The sequence below is a fragment of the Mytilus edulis genome, chromosome 6 (genome assembly GCF_963676685.1).
Source record: "Mytilus edulis chromosome 6, xbMytEdul2.2, whole genome shotgun sequence".
Taxonomy (NCBI): domain Eukaryota; kingdom Metazoa; phylum Mollusca; class Bivalvia; order Mytilida; family Mytilidae; genus Mytilus; species Mytilus edulis.
The window spans coordinates 1-6,045 of record NC_092349.1 but is presented as its reverse complement, the minus strand read 5'-3'; the positions used below and the strand labels follow the sequence as shown (position 1 = coordinate 6,045).

At 35.5% G+C, this 6,045-nt stretch overlaps 1 long non-coding RNA gene across 1 annotated transcript; it reads right to left on the bottom strand.

The window, feature by feature from the left end:
* Nucleotides 1-1,917: 1,917 nt before the first annotated feature.
* Nucleotides 1,918-5,941, bottom strand: LOC139526874 (uncharacterized). Its single transcript, XR_011665212.1, has 2 exons — nt 3,162-5,941; nt 1,918-1,994 (listed from the first exon to the last, which is right to left on the bottom strand). It is a non-coding gene; the product is annotated as an uncharacterized lncRNA (long non-coding RNA).
* Nucleotides 5,942-6,045: the final 104 nt, after the last annotated feature.

The following is a 6,045-nucleotide window of genomic DNA, read 5'->3' as shown; positions in this document are numbered from 1 at the left end:
CTTTTCCGAAGTAGGCCTAAACTACAAAACGTGTGAGTATGTGCCCAAAGGATGTACGCCTTTCCAATTCGTAAGCAACCACATTTTACTTTTAAAAAGTATGATACAGCGAAACACCCCAAAGCCTTTTAGAAAGCTAAAACTCATAATTTTATGATTGGGATGCCGTATGGAACTATTGTTTTTAACTACAATATCAAATTTTGAAATCTCTAGGGCTCTTACCACAACAAATCTTTTAAGACCGAAGATACTAATACTCCATGCATTAAGAGTAATTTTAAAGCGTAATAAAGCATAAGCCTAGTATCTTTGGTGCGTTTTCACTTATTATTGGTTACATATATACACAGTAGCTTATTGACAGAGAAAAGAGAAATATTTGTTTGGCTCTTCATTAATATGAATTATCTCTCTTTGACCGACTCTATTCTAAATGAGTTGAGGGCATTAACACAGTCCTTACGGATCTCTCTTGGACCGACTCCATTCTAAATGAGTTGAGGGTATTAACACAGTCCTTACTTATCTCTCTTTGACCGACTCTATTCTAAATGAGTTGAGGGTAATAACACAGTCCTTACTTATCTCTCTTGGACCGACTCTATTCTAAATGAGTTGAGGGTATTAACACAGTCCTTACTTATCTCTCTTGGACCGACTCTATTCTAAATGAGTTGAGGGTATTAACACAGTCCTTACGTATCTCTCTTGGACCGACTCTATTCTAAATGAGTGGAGGGTATTAAAACAGTCCTTACTTATCTCTCTTGGACCGACTCTATTCTAAATGAGTTGAGGGTATTAACACAGTCCTTACGTATCTCTCTTGGACCGACTCTATTCTAAATGAGTTGAGGGTATTAACACAGTCGACCTTACTTATCTCTCTTGGACCGACTCTATTCTAAATGACTTGAGGGTATTAACACAGTTCTTACGTATCTCTCTTGGACCGACTTTATTCTAAATGAGTTGAGGGTATTAACACAGTTCTTACGTATCTCTCTTGGACCGACTCTATTCTAAATGAGTTGAGGGTATTAACACAGTTCTTACGTATCTCTCTTGGACCGACTCTATTCTAAATGAGTTGAGGGTATTAACACAGTCCTTACGTATCTTTCTTGGACCGACTCTATTCTAAATGAGTTGAGGGTATTAACACAGTCCTTACGTATCTCTCTTGGACCGACTCTATTCTAAATGAGTTGAGGGTATTAACACAGTCCTTACTTATCTCTCTTGGACCGACTCTATTCTAAATGAGTTGAGGGTATTAACACAGTCCTTACTTATCTCTCTTGGACCGACTCTATTCTAAATGAGTTGAGGGTATTAACACAGTCCTTACTTATCTCTCTAGGACAGACTCTATTCTAAATGAGTTAAGGGTATTAACACAGTCCTTACTTAAATCTTTCTTGGACCGACTCTATTCTAAATGAGTTGAGGGTATTAACACAGTTCTTACGTATCTCTCTTGGACCGACTCTATTCTAAATGAGTTGAGGGTATTAACACAGTTCTTACGTATCTCTCTTGGACCGACTCTATTCTAAATGAGTTGAGGGTATTAACACAGTCCTTACTTATCCCACTTGGACCGACTCTATTCTAAATGAGTTGAGGGTATTAACACAGTCCTTACTTATCTCTCTTGGACCGACTCTATTCTAAATGAGTTGAGGGTATTAACACATTCCTTACTTAAATCTTTCTTGGACCGACTCTATTCTAAATGAGTTGAGGGTATTAACACAGGTCTTACTTATCTCTCTTGGACTGACTCTATTCTAAATGACTTGAGGGTCTATTATTAATGTCGCTTCTATTTTCGTTAAAATTTAACAGGTCAGTTCATGTTCTTTTAGAAGCCTTATACTTTCTAATGCCAGTCAAGAATAAACAAAATAGTTTTATATTTAATACTTTATTGTAGAAGTAAAAAACGCCTTGTTGGTTTTTGCAGTTCTTCTCCATGTTATCATCTCCTACCAAAGAATAAAGAAATATGAAGAACAAAATATAAAATATAGTCATAAAATTTTTGCATTAATCTTTTAACAAACTCCCTTTTGTGTTGTTTGTTGTCTAATGTACAACACTGTACTTTTCCTGAACATAAGCTTGTTTTCAGTTCCTGTGTTAGGTAGAAATAGTGTGCTTTCATCAGTGTTCTTTGTTGAAGGCCGTATACGGGGACCTATAATTGTTAACTCCTATGCCGTTTGGCCTCAGAGCTCTGGAGGAGAGTTGTTTCATTGGCCTTCATACCACATTTTCTAATTTTGATATATATTGCCAGGCCCAGACCTATTATACTGCTTTTCATGGTATAGTTTTACCGATTGTTGAAGAACACAGTTGAGAACTGTAGACATGGATGGACAAGTGACGATAGTACAACAATATACCCTATAATAGTCGTGTTTCATCCAATCGGCAAACCTCGGGGGACTCCGCTACTTTCCTTCTATCCTTAGATGAGGTACGGAATCGACCGAGTTGTGACGAATGATTTTATTTATCATCAGTATTCTTTCCGAGTGAGTCGTATCATTATGGGTGTGAGTGGGGTTTCCGAATAGAGAGTAATAGGTATATTAATCCCGAAAAATGCAATGTTTAATGACCCGAAAACAGTATCGCATCTATATTCTTTCTGAATAATTCTGTTTAAAGGTTTTGTAAGCTTTCGAGGTTAATGTCGATATTTTTGTGCTTTGCATGGAATGTTACCATAAAAGATGGGATGTGAAATACCTGAACGTATAAGATGTCTGCACATTGATTTATATTGACGAATATTGTCCTTGAATCAATGATAGAATTGACAAGTTTACGATATCGAGTGAACCAAGTCTCCATATTGATGGCCGGATATTGACCTGTAATTGTGTACTTTTTACATATTTTGACTTGGATGGAGAGTTGTCTCATTTGCACTTATACTACATCTTCTTATTTATAATCATCAAACATACAATTTTGTACGCCAGAGGCGCATTTCTTTTACAAATATCTCATCAGGGATGTTCGAATAAATAAAAAATAATAAGGCCTTAATTTTCAAACCGCACACAATCAGTTTGTAAAAAAAAAAAAGCAAAAAAAAAAAAAAAATACACAACTTTGACCTGTGTTTTGATGATATTTACCTCTACGTTTGACAACTGCAGTGGTGATGAGAATGCTCAGGAACGCAATCACATCTACTTGATGGACAACCGTTGGGATAGCCACCAGGTGTACATTCAATTGGAATTTCACAGTAACAGCATCTTTTATTTTGAAAATCATGACAGTGAGGAGTTGAATTGCTGTAAGATCGGTAAGATCGACCACATCTACAGTCACTGTCTCTCATACATGGTACACAACTCAGTGAAATACCTAAAAGATGTAAGCTAACGAATTAAGAAAATATTAGAGTTATCGTTGATAAAAAGCTTTTAACTATATGAACACATAAATGACACAAGAGTAACATTGGACACACGTACTCAAGTATCTACATGGAAAGGGAAAAGGGGGGGGGGGTCGTCATTTCTCTATTCTTTAGATTTTATCACTAACTTATTTTCTATTCTTTCTTTTTTTGTTTATGTATTTAGTGTTCTTTGTTCTGTATTCCCTCCCTTTATTCTCTGCTCTGAAAACCCCAGTCAGACCCGCACAACTTTTGTTCGAAGCAAACGAACATAACATTTAGGAAGGGGAGCTGTACAATTGGGAAAGAGAAATAATCTCATTATAAAAAATAGTAAAAAAAGATCTGATATTCTTTTCCATCTATCAAACTTCAAATGACGTGTATTGGCAACCATAGGTGAGGGGGATAGGAGGGGTCCCGATCCCGAAATCCCGGCCTTAAAAATAAAATTAATCCCGACATCCCGAAATTCGAAAAAATACCTAGCCTATGCTTATATTCTGCTTTTAGTGCTTCATTTTTGTTCTGTGAAATGTATTGCATGTATGTTATGTGTTGTATTGTTATAAATGTTGTATTGTTAAAAATGCTATAGATGTGATGTTTGGTACAAAATATTATGCTGATAATTAGACATGTATATTTTAGTGTTTTTACGAAGTGTATAATAGTTAGAAGTTGTTCAACGGCTTCACTGTCAGACAAGCAATATGAAAAATTTAAGGACAACTTTAATGATAACAAGACGTATGATTGTGTACGGTTGGGGCCTGTTTCGTCTTTCTTCAGTGAAACAATTTAAACGGCAAAGATCATAAGTGAAAAAAAGCCTAGCACCATATTTTAAAAAAGATACACGTGAATCAGAGAAAGGATAAAACAAGAAATAACTTAATATGTCACAGAAAACTGAAAATTGACCACAGGAACACACACAAAAACCGGGTTAAGCTTAAGTGTACCGGAAGTATAATTTTATTTCGCTGTTTTAAAATCTAATGCATACTGGTAATTTTTTCAAAAATTGCACACCAAAAACGTTGTGATTGGTTTTAAACGTCCTAATGTAAATTCGACCAATGATGTAACATTATTTTTCTTTTTGTGTACGAACAATGATATACTCCATAGTCTTATAGATTCTGAAAAGGCGAATTGACTGTTATTCGCTTTCTGTCCAGTTTCATACATGTTCAGGGCGACAAAAAAATAAGCAGTTCCTTCTCAACATGTGATACTTAACGAGTTGCTCATATCATAGTTAGTGTTCCTCCAATGATTTAAGTTGGAAATTACAATGGTCAAAATTAACTCATCATAGATAACAGGATTGAATTTTTATATTTGCGCCAGACGCGCATTTTTTCTACAAACGACTCATCAGTGACGCTCGAATCGACAAGTGTTAAAAAGGCGAAAACAAAGAACGAAGCTGAAGAGCATTGAAGACCAAAAACTCCTAAGAGTTTTGCCAAATACAGCTAAGGTTATCTATTCCTGAGGAAGAAAAGCCTCAGTATTTTAAGAATTCAAAGCAAAATGTAAAAAAATAATTTACGATTATGACCATATCAAAGATAATTCATGTCAAAACAGAAGTGCTGACTACTGGGCTGGAGATATCCTCGGGGAGTAAAAACTCCACTAGCAGTGTCATCGACCCAGTGGTTGTAAATAAATTCATCATAGATACGAGGATTGGAATTTTATGTTTGCGCCAGACGCAAATTTGAAGAATTTATTATTAAGTTGTACTCGTTCTGATTTTGTTTTATTACTGGACGTTAAGCAAACTTTAATCAATATATATCCAAATAGTACAGGGGCGGATCCAGTCTTAAAAAGGGGGGTTCCAAACTAGGACAAAGGGTTTCCAGCTATATGTCCCCATTCAAATGCATTGATCGTCAACAAAAAGGGGGAGTTCCAACCCCCAGACCCCCCTGGATCCACCACTGTAGTAGATTAGAGCATGATTGGAGTTTACAGAATAGAGAATAATGGTCCAATACCACAACCTAATGATTGAAAGAAGAATAAAGAATATTGGTCCAATACCACAACCTTATGATTGAAAGAAGAATAGAGAATAATGGTCCAATACCACAACCTAATGATGAAAAGAAGAATAGAGAATAATGGTCCAATACCACAACCTAATGATTGAAAGAAGAATAGAGAATAATGGTCCAATACCACAACCTAATGATTGAAAGAAGAATAGAGAATAATGGTCCAATACCACAACCTAATGATTGAAAGAAGAATAGAGAATAATGATCCAATACCACAACCTAATGATTGAAAGAAGAATAGAGAATAATGGTCCAATACCACAACCTGATGATTGAAAGAAAAATAGAGAATAATGGTCCAATACCACAACCTAATGATGAAAAGAAGAATAGAGAATAATGGTCCAATACCACAACCTAATGATTGAAAGAAGAATAGAGAATAATGGTCAAATATCGCAACCTAATGATTGAAAGAAGAATAGAGAATAATGGTCCAATACCACAACCTGATGATGAAAAGAAGAATAGAGAATAATGGTCCAATACCACAACCTAATGATTGAAAGAAGAATAGAGAATAATGGTCCAATA